General features: G+C 40.0%; 1 protein-coding gene across 2 annotated transcripts in view; it reads right to left on the reverse strand.

The window, feature by feature from the left end:
* pacsin1b (protein kinase C and casein kinase substrate in neurons 1b) overlaps positions 1-14924 on the reverse strand; it is an 83472-nt gene that overhangs the window by 56508 nt on the left and 12040 nt on the right. Inside the window, exon 1 of one of the 2 annotated variants that reach the window (XM_037678699.1) lies at positions 11246-11349. The exons of the other annotated variant lie outside the window; for it this stretch is intronic. The gene's annotated coding sequence lies outside the window, so the exon portion shown is untranslated. Of the gene's footprint in view, positions 1-11245; positions 11350-14924 lie in introns of those variants that run through there. 2 annotated transcript variants of the gene reach the window in all.

Raw genomic sequence — 14924 nt, forward strand, 5'->3', positions numbered from 1 at the left:
GTGTGGGCAGTGAAACATTTCTCCTGCTATATTGGTGGACAGAGGATCATTGTTGAGACACAACACCAGCCAGTAACGTTTCTGAACAGCCAACGCATCAGAGATGGTGTGGTGACAAACTCACGTGTTGCAACCTGGCTTATGGCACTTCAAAGTTTTAACCTAGACATCCGCTACGGTCAAAATAAGAAGTCGCACTTGGGCACTGATTTGGCATCCTGCCAAGAATGTACACAGGATGTACCAGCCACCCAACAGCCGGTTGTGAGCAAACCCTCAGCTGCTGAGGACCCAAATCACCACTTCTTTGATGGCAATATCTGTAAAGATATGGCAACATTGTACGTGGATGTATGCTCGTTCCACCACGAGAAAGTCTGCAAAGCAGGTGTTGGAGGAGTTCTCCTCCAAGACCTGGAACAGGTCACATTTGGCTATAAATTGGGCTCTCAGTCTTCTCAGTACGCTGAGATAGCTGCAATCCTAATAGGCCTACAGGTGGCGGTGGAACGCTCCATCCAGACGCTAGTCATCTGCACTGACTCTAACTATGCTCGACTGAGTTTCTTGTGTCATCTCGCTCTGTGGAAACAGAACGGTTTTCTCACAAGCAACAAAAAGGTGGTAAAACACAAAGAGCTTTTCATGACATGTGATCACTTGGTGACATCACATGATCTACAGATCTTCTGGAAGAAAGTTCCAGGACACTCCAGAGTCCCAGGCGATGACAAGTTCTACAATGACCTTGCAGACTCCCTAGCCAAGGAAGGAGCCGTTGACGGACCCACGTGGTCCTTTGACCCCTCCTGGCTACTCAACACTCAGTCGTCACAAGCTACAACTGAGGTAATGGCAGTCACACGCGCACAAGCTGCAGCTAAACCTGCTGATAACACGGTTTCTGTGCGCCCGATGTTGACTGACCCAGACATCATCCAACTTCAGAAGTTGGATCCTGCAATTAGCTCGATGATGCTGTATCTGACTGACCCAGACAAATACACTCCATCGAAAAGCGAGCTGGATTCCAATCCAGACCTTAAAGTCCTCTTTCAGCTGCGCAAACAGCTAAAACTACTTAAGGGCATCCTAACTTTTGCTCATGGACGGACGTCCTCACCTGTGTTCGTGGTCCCCCATGACCACAGGGGGGTAATGTTAGTCCATGCACACGACCTTCCATCCGCAGGACATAAGGGTGACAATGCCACGCTGAAAGCATTAAAACAGATTGCTTATTGGCCTGGAATGAAAAAGGATGTCAAGGACTACATAAAAGGGTGCCTGATCTGTGGCCAGTTTCAACCATCCAGACCACTTCACAGAGCACCACTGCATAGTAGAGGCATTGCATTTCCATGGTCGGACCTCCAGATTGACTGGGTCGGACCACTCACTAAGACCTCTAGAGGAAATAAATATTTTCTCACGGTAACCTGCGCGTTTACCAAATGGGTAGAATGTCTACCAGCCCCTAATGACACAACACAAACCACTGCTATGTTATTAATGAATCATGTATTTTCAAGGTTTGGACTTCCCCTTAGGGTGAACTCAGACCAAGGTACACACTTCACAGGTGAAGTAATGAAGGAACTGTGGAAGACGCTAGGCGTCAAAGCCAACTTCCATATTGGCTACCACCCACAGGCTTCAGGCCAGGTTGAGAGAGCAAACAGGACTGTGGTGAGTATTTTGAAAAAATACGTAGCCGCAAACCACAAGGACTGGGACGTGAAACTCCCTCTGGTCCTCATGGCCATAAGGGCCACTCCACACACGTCGACTGGCATATCTCCTTTCGAGATGATGACGGGTCGACAAATGACTCTCCCTCTACACCTGTTGTACCAACCAGGCGATGCTGCCATGGCAACAGCCTACACTACACAACAATACATGAAAGACTTGGAAAGACACCTTAAAAACACTTTTGCTTTCGCACAGAAAAACCTGGAAAAATCAGCTGAAGGATGCAAAGCGTACTACGACCAAAAGGCCTCTCACGAGGAACTCCAAGTGGGAGACAGGGTCTGGTACTACACGTTTGCCCCCAAAACTGGGAGAAGAGAGTCCGGGACCGGAACTCTCGCCCGTAAGCTGATGCCTAGATGGACTGGACCCCATCTGATAATCGACAAAGTGTCTCCAGTTGTCTATCAGATAAAAATCAGTAAAGGCCAAAAAGAGCCAACTGTTAAATGGGTACATCGAAACCAGGTTAAACCACACAAGGCGTGCAATAACTCCTCAGGAGACAAAGATCTCACAAAATCTGACCTCGTGGGAATAAGGGTCATCCAAGCAGAAGATAACTAATGGATAATAAACTTAACCATAGTTTAAATTCACAGGACCTACCCTTGACCACCACGAAGCTAAGACCTATCTCTTTGTGTTTCCATAGGACAATGATGGTACCACTCCTGGTAATCTTCACCCTCTTGGGTGTCACCCAAGCAGGGCAAGCCGAGATCGTAACCCTTGGGCCCACCTCGGGCATCGCTCTGCGGGACCAGCCGGGACTGCTCATCACAGATTGCCGCCTATACACCCGAAAGGTCTTCGTCCGCTTCGACCCCCAAACCGTGGTCCAACAACACATTAACATTAAAAATGAGTGGTTAAACAAGCCATGGTACACAGTATCCCTAGAGGGTGCTAAAGCAGAGATCCAACACATCCTAAAACAACTACATAAATTTACTTACACTCAACAAGAGTTGGGCGGAATAAGTACAAGGCAAAAGCGCGGCATCGGCGGACTTTTGCTTGCTGCATCGTCACTAGGATCACTGTTCAGCCTAGGTTTGTCCGCATACAACACTGTCAGTATAACGTCCCTAAAACAACATGTGTATGAAGTAGAGAGCGAGGTCCCAAAGATCCGAGCGCAAATGAACCTTCAACTAACACAATTGACACAGGTAACTAAAACCGTAAAGGATACTGTTCTAGTGCTGAATACTCACACCCAAGAAATCAAAGCCCTCGTAATAGCGGTAAATGAGTTAGCCCTTAAGGTTGAAGCGGATTACGCTGTCGCACACCTAATGGATAGGATTTTTGCTGACATGCTTAGAGATATCAGTTCGTCGGTAGATACACTAGCCACCGGTAGGATCCCACCGTATCTAGTCTCTCTACAGATGGTGAACGACATCCTCAGCTCCGCTACGCACGAAAAAGTTACGCAAACACAGGCACACCTGGCTTACACTCTCGGTAGCGCAATCCCAATCTACGTCAATCACAAAACATTTGAAATGGCGTTCATTATCAACCTACCGATAATTCCCTCAAACGGCATATATAGACTCAGGGACGTCGTAAATGTTGGCAATTGGCACGGCGAAAACCATGTTCAAATTGACACACCAAGGATGGTTGCGTACCACGACGACAACCCCTCAGTTTACCTAGCTCCAAACCTGCAGATGTGTGTTCTCACTCGGGAGATACACTATCTGTGCCCGAGCAAACCGTTTATGTGGAATAAAACCGCGGGCATATGCGGATTAACACCTATTCCGGAAAATTCTAAGTGCTCAACGACCGTAACGCCTCGACACCTGGCTAAAGATGCAAAAGCGGAAATAATTGGCTCTCGTTGGCTAGTGAACGCTCCTCAAAGAAAGGCGATCATAGCCTACGACCAACCCGGGGCAAATAGACCTTTGACGTTACCGGACAAAACGATGTGGATCAGTGTTCCCCAGGGAACAACCATACACATTGGTGTTTTGACGCTCTATCACCTCGATCCGGAACGATGGGACGCGACTCTGGATGACTCAGAGTACCTGGGAAATATGTCTATAGACATAGATCCAGAGACTCTGGGAAGGATCCGTTTTGAAGGCACCCAAGTCGTCGACGTGGAACCAATAAACCGAGTTCTCAAGTCCCTCAGGTCCACAACTAAGAACCCGATCCAACCAATTACCTATGCGTGGTCGAGCGCGGACACATTAATCATAGCCCTGCTAATGACGATAACCCTCGTATTGTGTGGGATACTCGCATCCCTGTTCCGGGGCCAAACGTCACTCCGAGTCGACGTGGATCGCCATGCAGCGCACCTCGATATGATTATGCCTCGCGTAAGCGGGTCTGCAAAGAGGCCACTCACACGGGACAACGTGACTGAAACTGACAACCAGGGTGAGGAGAAGCAGTGAAACGATGTTTCTAGATGCTTAGTCACTACTCTTGTCGGTGTTGAAACGTTGTTTAGTTGATTTTGGTTGTTTCTGTGGTAAGAATGTATCTTGTGTGTAAGTTAAGTTAGAGACTAAGAGGCCTTTAACCATGCCAACATGCAGTTCATTCGCTAAATTGCAATCTTTGCGGAGTCAAAGTATATTATTGCTACCTTGAGTACCATAATCTACATTGAGCTCACAACGCTTAAGCCGAACCTACTCGAACAATTCTATTCGGGGGAATAGCTAATTCTTTTTGATAAGTCTCGCCATAGACTTCCAAAACGTTTATGGGGAAACCAAACACCCAATCTCAAGTCGTTCGTCTAAAAGACAACAGACATTTGAACCAAACTATATTTTGCCATGTAAAGCTAACTTAACCCAAGTTAGAAATGGAAAAGTAGTTTGGAACCCTTTTCTATAGGCTTAAACCCCTGTAGTTACCCCTTTTCAGCATGCTCCACCCCTTAACTGGTAGTTGTAGCTGTTCCCAACCATAATAGCTTACACACCAGGTGCATATAGTAAGGCCTTATGTAAAATCACCTTCATAAGCCCACCTTAAACCACATAATTGCATGACACATTTGAACCAGAACGACACAGGCTGGACGTCGCTGGAGACAACCTTCGCTGGAGGCGACCTGCAATCCTGACGTTGGTCTCCACTCTTCATCCAGTGGCCGCTTCTTCAGTTCAACCCAAGGGTACCCCTCTGTATGCTGATTAATCAACACTTCCAATCGTTGTGGATTTACCGTTGTGGATTATATGACTTTTTCCAATGGATTACAGACTCTGTTTCCAAGGGGTTAAAGCATTGCTACAATGGAATTATCGAGACGATATGGAATTATAATCAACACAATGGAATTACCAAGAACATTGTGGAATTACCTTGACTTTTGTTTTCCTTGCTGGATTACTTTTGACTTTTGTTTTCCTTGCTGGATTACTCTTGACTCTTGTTTCTTTGCTGGATTACATCAAGCTTCAAGGACCATCGAAGGCGTAAGTCCATAGTTGGAATTCATCCCCATGGACAGGTGATGATTTCCAAAGGGGGGACTGTAGTGGACTAGGCCCATGTCAAAAACTAAGTCTAAGGTCAAAAATCTTGACCTTAAGAACCTTGTGGGACAGGAACTGTCATTTCATTGATTTGAATCCAGAAATGCAGGTTCACCCATCCTGAGACTTTCTTTCTTGAAGATTCATGTGAAAGAACACTCTCTTTTTTATTATCATTACTATTTTACAAATGTTGATAATCAAAATGTCTTAGTTCAAACCATTTTAGATGTTGCAGTGAACTAATCAATTTTATTAACTGTGTAATGATTTTTATTCTCATGCAAAGTTAGAACTCATGTCAAAGCTGTTACAGAGTAATTATGCCTTTTCTGATTTCTGCTTTTGAATGAGCAAGTGTACGTTGGTCCAAGGTTGGAGTCAAACGCAAAACAAGTTGTTAGAACGAACTGTCATGTTTTTAGAATCCTCTCAGACGTAAATATAGAGGTTTTGGCACCTGTTTCTAAACTCGCCAAAACAAAACTCTCTCTGTCTGTGAGAACATTTCTGATCTGTTTCATAACAATTCTTGCTGTCTTCTAACCTCTTACGTCACAAAACACACCCCGTCTGGTTGTTTCTGACCAATGGGAATACTCCCAAAAGTGAACCGGGAAAGAGCTCTTTAAAATGTCGGTACTTCCTGGTCTACTCAGGGCTGTTGAAGTTCTGTTGGGTTCAGTTCGAAGTTCTGTTGAAGCTCTGGAGAAGTTCTGTGAGAGACGGGATGATCCTGACATGACAACAGAGCTCTTCCGAGTTCCATGGGATTATAACATTTTCACTCGCCACTACTTCTGACGATTCACAGCATCCTAAGGAGACGCTGGACAGGTAGCGTTAACGGAGCTCCATATCTGCTGATTAACCTCAGAAAGGTAATGAGTCAAGTTTCCTACCAAGCGTACCGGGGAGAGCTGGGTTCTGATGGAGAGTGTCAATTCTGGTGAACACTTCCCCTCCCATACCATCTTTACTCCCTCTAAACTTCTTTCCCATCTTTAAACTTTTTATCAAGTAGATATTCTTCCAGATATTTAGAAATGTCTGTGTAAAATGCTCATCCACATCCGTGTGGGTAAAAGATCATAATTGTACAGTTTCATAAATGTCTGTGGTGAAGCAACGGAAAAATCATGGCCGTATGATTTTTCCTGATTGATTGCTTATGTTGTTATTTTCATAATTTGCCAAATTAATGTAAATGTTTGATGTTAAATTTTGATTCTGTAAATAAATGACCGCATTCATTTTGATGGGTCAAATATAAATGACGTCTCACGTTTGCATTTCCTTAAATTCAATGCACGTTTTATTCAGTCCAGAAAAATGAGGAATCCGCGTTAATTGATGAATATATCCGAGCATCTGTTCATCTACAGTTCACTACCTCTGAACTGATTCACATTACAGGCAGCTCCATTTGCTACATGTCAGATCCTTTCTTGAGAAAGACTAATAAACATTTAAGTCATAAAACCAAGGTTTATTTAATTTTGTACTTTTATAATTCTCTTCTGTAATGCAACTTCAAAAACAACTTCTAAATTCTGTCATTTCTTATATCGACAAGAACACAAGTCCAAACAGCAGCAGCCAAGAGAGTAGGATCAGAACACTACAAAAATAAAATTTAACCAATCAGGTAAAACTGTACAGCTCTGACTCTTATAACATGTTCACTACACACACACAAATGCTTGTGAGTTCTTCCTGACACAATGTACAAGTTTCTGTACTGAAAATAATGTTTTAATTAAAAAAAAAACATGGCTCCTTTCCAAGAGATTAAAACTATTAAAACAATACCCCAGTGATCAGCTGTGTGGTGGAGGCGACACCGAAATAGATGGAAAGTATGTAAGCTCTTTGAAATTTTTATGGTGTTCAGAGAGCACACAAGTGCTCTTGACATAGCATCCATAAAATGATAAATAATTAACTTTTAATGAAATTCAAAGCAAATGTGTACCCGTGTTGAGCAAGACAACTTTTCGATGTGTGCAGGACACAAGCCTTTAGGTTTCTATGGCAACTCAAAGCAAGTGGCTCAATCAATTTGTTTAATACAACTGTTATTTATCAACAATTTAAGATTACTTCCCCCATAACAATGTATTAATATGTCTCAAACTGTTTGGAAACACCACCCTACCCTTCACACACACCTCACCTGGTCTAAAGAGATCTGCCTCCAACTCTGAAAAATATCCAGTCTAAACTACCTCTGATTATTTAGCTTCCATTTCCAGCACTAAAAAAAGTTTGTCTCTCGTTCATGGCTCGGACTGATTATTCAAAAGCTTTGATGCTTTAAAGGGAAATCCAGTCAAATCACACCAGAAATGAGGAGAAACTGCCAACTGGTGAAGCGTACTACTTTAGAATCAGAATCAGAATAAGCTTTATTATCATTGTGCCCATATACAACGAGAATATTTAAGATTTTGTGTTTTTCTTTGAAGTCTGTTCATACTGAATTTCTGGGTGAATGAAATAAATAAATTAAAATAGCAAACAAATTCTCAGACAGGCCAAAAACCTTTTAGAATAAACTTGCTATTCAAGAACAAAACAAACATATGCCACTGTTTGAGCTTGTTGTCTGTTGTCAACAAGCTTTTACAATAATCTGAATATTGTCATATTTTAAAAAATTATATGGGTTTATTTGTTTAAAGGAATTGTAATGTATGCAAACAAAAAACCAAAGAAAATAATTATTGTCCTGAAATATGTCTTCTATGCATTTGTAAAAAGGTTAGATTTGATAAAATTAATTGAGTCGCACAAAGACTTGGCAATTATTTTTGATGTCCTTCCTGATGCAACCACTGACCAACTACCACAGCCCTCTGTGTGGAGCACAGAGCTGCTATCTAGAGCGCCTGGGGGAGCAGATTGTGGGGGTTAAGGGCCTTGCTCAAGGACCCAGAGTGGAGCAAATGAGGGTGGAGGCAGGTGTGGGTGCTTCACTTATCCCACCCACATTTTGTTGTCAGTATCAGGAGTTGAACCAGCGATCTTCCAATCACACACCTTCTCTAACCTCTGCGCCACCACTCCCTATGTTGTTTGAACCATTTATTTAGCTAAAATATAGTTTGTGAAGTGTATTTGTTGTTTAATAACTTTTAAAATGAGTGTTTTGTTTTTTGCATATCTTTGTGTTTTGTTTACAATTTCTTAGAGAATTTGAGTGTTTGGTTTTCTAATGTTCTTCCAGATTTATAGCTCATGGTCACAACAGGAATATAAGCAAACACACAGCTCGTCTTTTAGCGACTCGACTAGTAGCTGTACAACCCGATTTAACACTTTGCTAATTGGACCAAGGTCAATTAATGACTCGCATCGTTCACAACATCCTCACACACAAGCACAGACCTGTTCACCGAGATGCTGGCCCAGTACGATTCAAACGCAAAATTTTTTCAGTCTCTCAGGACAAACTTTCTGCTGAAGCCCTCATCACATTTAGGGTCTATTTATATAGAGCCACACTCATCAATAATTCACAGAGCTGTGTAAACAGAAAGAGGAGAAGGCCAACATGACTCAGGTGCAGACACTCTTTAAAATTTGATGCAATCTCACGTCACTGACAGGACACCTGGATTATAAAACTAAAAAGATCAATATTATTTCTGCACAATAACACAAGCAACCACCTAATATATTATATGCTTAAAGCTATAAAAACAGTTTTTATGGAGCCTCTCTTATTTATTAAAGCTTGGAACGCCACACTTTAGTATCGAATTGAGAAAGCTCCTCTGATAAAAAGTGAAACATCTTAAACTATAAAATAAAAGTCCACTTTTTAAAATTATTATTATTTTGGGGTGATTTGCCATGTCCTAAATGACTGAGAATCTACACCAGCTCCGTTGGTCATTAAGTCCTTGAGGCATCCTTTTAAACAAAATTAAGTTTATAACTTAAACTCCAAAATATTATGATTCCTATTAAGTCTTACTGACAATTTTTAATGTTTGTATGTAAAGAAAAACTTTATTCCCCACAATGCTGTTGACATTTTATGTTCTAGTATGTAAATTTAAATTATCTCTTTTTTTATTTGTTTATATGAAGGGAATAAAAGCACAAAAACTGCCAGAAATGCCTAAAAATTAATGATATAATATTCAAATATACTGTAAATAAATCATAAAAGGTGAAACAATGAGTTAAAATCAGCTGAAACTCCTTAAATACAAGATAAATTCAAGTTCAGTAGCCCTGTTGTTAACAACTCTCGTCTTTAAAAGATGTAATCAATGTCTAGATGATCAATGGGAGCAACAAGTAGTCACTCTAAGGCCAATTATACAAACAATAGGCCGGAGGTTATCAACAACTTGGGGGCTATTGTTGGTTTCATGACTTTTACAACAAACACACACCTTTGACACTCTGACACAGTAGGACAACACCTCAGTTTTTAATTTGCTACCAAACAAATTCCAACTCTTAAAGTAATACCAACCACCATGTCACATACAGGTTTATTATTTGGAAGTCACAGGTAATCCAAGACCAAACTGCAGTTCTATGAGCACATTGTTACTCAGTACAGTGAGGACTGTGATGTACAATAAGACAGGAGCTATGTTTACATGGACATAAGTAATTGGATTAAACAGCCATTCGGAATAAAAATGTGTCATGTAAATGTCCCATTCAGATTATTTTTTACTTAATTATCTTGTTTTAATGGGAGAAAAAAAATCTCCACTCATGGATATTTATGATGGGAGAAAATGATAGTTTTGCTATTTTCAATAATGAGAGTATTTTATTTATTTAGAGATCTTGCATTTCTTGAGCAATGCATATATCCTATCCTGCCAGTGTTCATGCCAGAGTTTTAAACTAAAATCATCTGATGCTGAGAAGAGACGACCGTTTTGGTCAAATCAGGTCATCTAAATAGCGTTGTGCACAATCACATGCAATATTGTGAGACTTCATGAGTGTTAGTGCTCAGACAATGTGTTGGGGTTGACTCAGGCTACGAGTACATTACAATTAGCTCAAGATCTGTAAAACTTATAGTCACCTTGTGTTGGCTACAACTGATAAGATGTGGTGGTCATCTTGAACTGGGTTGATGCCAAAAGGTAATCAATTAGATGCACATTCAGAGTTTCATTAAAACCCATCCAGTGGTTCATAAGATACAAACACAGCTGACTCCAGTAGTTAATGGCAGAGTTTTAAAAACAGATCTGGGAAAAAAACAAAAGATCATTTAGTGTTTGGTGTATGACTCATCTACTACCACACCAGATTTTAACACAATAACTGTCAACATGGCTTTGTTACAGCCACTTGATTTTTGATAGTCATTTAGATGTAGCAGCAATGTTGAATAGGGTTAACTCAAGACATTTAACTGTTGTAAATGTACATCCAACCATTACTTTCAGTGCCCTGCAAGATTTCTGTTGTGACTTGGTGCTATATAAATAAAATGAACAGAATTGAAATTTCCATGTTTTATTAAGATCCATCAAATAGTTCATGACATATCTTGCTAACGCTACAGACAAACGAACACATGCACCCAAACACTGGCAAAATCCTTATCCCCACTTCATCAGTGGTGAGTGATATTAAAGTACTTTGTTAACGTTCATACATTCAATCCCATGGGTAAAAGATCAAGGTCCATGTTTTCCCGACAATTTCCTTAGCTTGTTTTTTATGAGCTGCAAAAGTAACACATAATAAAACTCTTCTACGTCTATTGGAATTTATAATTCAATGAAGGCAAGGATTCAAAAAATAATTCCAGGTTAAATACACTAGCAATAACAAAATATACAATGTATTACTATCGTTCAGAGGAGTTACTACACCTTATTAGTCCTACTTTCAGCGGTTCCTCAGCAATGTTACTCCCAATAATTTCTGACAGAGTTCAGGGACACAGACAGCTCGACGTCTCTGCTCACCTGCGATCCTGACACATCTTGCAGTCTCGCACGCCTTTTCCACACTCCCCACAAGGCAAGAAGGACCTTTGATAGGACACATTATGCCATTAATAATTAGCCAGCTGAAGGAGTGAAGGAGGAGACACTCCCTGGTCATTCTTTAAAAAAAGTGCTTCACAGTCAGGAAGCAGTGAGTCAGAAAGGTTTTGATCACAGAGATTAAAACAGGCAGGAAGGACAAATAAAGGAGACACATGGGTGGTCAGATAAAGTCCACTCTGTGGAGTTGGGGTATCAATTTAACCTGCATTCAAACGATCGATACAGATTTTCTGATGTGGAGATTAAATCGACTGAATTCTTTATAAATAAGGGCAGAAAAAATACTAAAAAAAAAAAGAATAAAAAGAAAACTAGGATGAAGCAGAAACTACAAAAACACATTGCAATTTCCTTTAGTAGTATCTGAAAGTGATTCAAATGAGAGAGAACTGTGGACATCCTGCAGAAACATTGATTAAGATGGGTCACTAAAACCCTTTAAATGATGAAAGACCAAAATAAATCCAGTCGTCTATCCACACAGACGCTCTCCTCTCCGGTATGTGCCATCTGTGTATCATCTAATCATGTTTCTCCCAGCAGGGCCAACTCTCTTTGACCCCAGTGTTAGATCTTATTATGGCAGGAAGTAATTTACGACTAACGTATAAGCAAAGAGGACAGAAAGTGCTGCAGGTCTGCTCTCATACATCCATACAGATAAAACAATCTTATAATTGAGACTTCGTTTCCAGCTGTGATTTCACAATATGATTTTTAATATTTTGGTGAAGCCACAGTGTGCCATTACGAGCAGTGGTTGCTAAATTTTTATGTTTTTGTAGATAGGCCTGTTGCGATAAACAATAAATTAATTAACTGCATGATAAATTAAAATTATCAACCTCATTTTTATTTATCAGCTTTATCATTTCTGTGTGTCTCTCTCTTTCTACTGAAGACACTGATGACAAAAAGATCAACTCCGGTGCTCTTCACTGACCCCTCCCTTTCTCTTTAAAATCCATTTTAATCGTCCAAAATTGTGTTTTTGGATCGTTAAAGGCAGCTAAGCTGAAAAGCTAAGCTATGAGCTAAGCTAACAGGTCGACTTCGTGAAAAACCTCAGTCTTGTCGAAGCTCCAAAATTCACGGTTGAAACCTGTGCATTCATGAAAAAAGTTGTTTTTCTCTGCAAAAAGAAGCTGAGAACTTGTTTACTGATGTTTTATTAAAAGCTTTGTGTGACAAATGCTATGCTAAAGAGCTCAAACCACATCGAGCATCTGCCGTTTTGAGAACCAAAAAAAAGGAAGGAGAGACAGTCCATGTCACGTCAAGGGGCTTCTCTCCCATTTTTCTTAAAGAGACATGCTGCTCGCTCCCTCACTATCCATCCTTCGGTTCAAACAGTCTTATACTGCCATCTGGTGGTAGAAAAAAGGTACTACACAAAAACATTAACCAACATTTCTTCTTAAATTTTAAAATAATTACTAATTATTGTCAAATTTCAAACAATATTATCGTTTATTGCAATAATTTCTGAGACAATTAATCGCCCAGCAAAATTTGTTATCGTGACAGGCCTATTTGTACGTCATTAAATCTGTAAAAAGATGCCAGTGTTATTTTGGCAATAAACAAACCATGTCATTGAAATGCAGAACAAAATGTTTACTTGGACACAGAAACTGAAACTTCTTTTTTATTCTGTAAATGTAACACAAACGTTTCTGCCCAGCCTTCTGGGTACCTTAGAACGACATCAACAAGTGTTGAACGGCAAGACATGCACACTTGTTTGAATATGTTTTTTGCTAAACGTAGCAAAACAAACTGTATGCATGTTGTTGGCTATACACCATTCAGTGTTCACTGCTAACCCTACATTTCTTAAACTGCAGGGTCTGAAGAGTTCATCCTCCAGGGGAAGGAGAGCCTCAGTGCTTTGCATCCTTGTTATTTTTTTTAAAAAGTCAGTGAACCAGACAGTTACTGAAACCTGTGGTTCAGCTGCTGGAGTCCAAGTGTGCACACGCTCAGGGGCAGGGCCCTGCGTGAGGGAAGCTTTGCAAAGATCTCTGTGGGCGAAAATGGGAGTGAGTCATTCAGAGTGCAGCTGCTAAACACTGAGAGGTACACATGCTCACACACACACACACACACACACACACACACACACACACACACACACAAATGTTTTATTGTTATTCTCATCAATGAACAAAACTCCTCGAGCTGAGATCCTTGTAGAGGAAACACCATCATGATGCAATGAAAACTACACAAGCTGTTGTTAATTCAGCAAAGTGAAAACCCTGAATCATTAAAGTCTCAATGGTGTGCTGAACATCCTTTCTATGACTAATACTACATTTATTTTTTACTGTTCAACTCAAGAATAACACCAACAGTATTGGAAAACATTATTTGTCTGGCTGAAGCCATTTTTTTTTTACACTTTGTTTTTAGGTACTGATGTAAAAAAGACGTACAAAGCCACAGCTGTTTCCCTTTTTGAATTTCAAAGACAGAATAGTTTTGCAAATTCCAGTTTGCAAAATATGTACCAGCAATAGATCAATTTTAACCACCCATTCAGCTGGGGTACTTTCACACATTACATAGATGTGCAACAAATGCGTTTCAAGTCAAAAGTTAGGGTGTGAGCCGCAGGTTTAAATAATCAAGCTGAATTATCAGAAGGTGAGAAAAATACAAGTCAAATGCTGCTAAATATAACTGAAATCCTTAACTGTTTGACAAAAAATATGTTTTTACATGCATTTGTAGTGTTGTTTTTATATTTACATTTCTTGAACTTCAAAGCCACAATTCTGTGTTGAACAAATTCATTTTCTAATCTTTAACTTATTTGTAAAAGAACTTCAAAGTAAAAGAAAAAAATCCGTCTAAATATGAACTGGGCTTGTTACGGAAACTTTTTAAATGTTTATTACAGCAAGACTCTAAACCTGAAAGCTTAAGATGTAAAAGAAAAGATAGCTGTCAAGCCTAAGGATGGAGATTTCAATAGTTTAGAAAGGGCAATCAAATAACACAGTTTGGTTTAAAAAATATTTTTTTCTCAAGAGGCTTGAGAAAATTACTGCATCTCACTTATGACATTTTAAGTGATTTGTATCTCTGTAAAATTTCTATTTTTGTTTACTTTTAAATACTTTTTTTTTTTTACATTTTCCAACCTAAACCATTCCTACTTTATGTAGAAAACCAATCATTAGCTTACTGATAATCTTTGCAACAGTAATCTCAACAAACATACATGTAAATTTGCAGTTGTACCCCTGCACACGCCCCAGTCTTTGATAAATAACATCAACCCTCCTCCTTTCCTTCCAGTGTTTCTGCAAACATTTTACTGACACTATAAACCTGATGTGTTGAAGCCTCAGAGGAGCAAAGACAACCTGCAGCCAACAGCCTCTAATAGCTTCTGCTTGTTCCTCTGAAACTTCAAGATGGCTTGTGTAATGTACATTATCCAAAGACACCTCAGAGACTCAGCAGCATTTGCTCCATGAAGCTCTCAGCAACATCCATACAAACCAGACTTACTTTAAACTAGCTTGAACATACACAAAGTTTGTTTTCTCAGTCATCCAGGTATATAACAACAAAAAAGGTTGAA

This window comes from Nematolebias whitei, chromosome 7 (assembly GCF_014905685.2).
Source record: "Nematolebias whitei isolate Nwh7 chromosome 7, NemWhi1, whole genome shotgun sequence".
Classification (NCBI taxonomy): domain Eukaryota; kingdom Metazoa; phylum Chordata; class Actinopteri; order Cyprinodontiformes; family Rivulidae; genus Nematolebias; species Nematolebias whitei.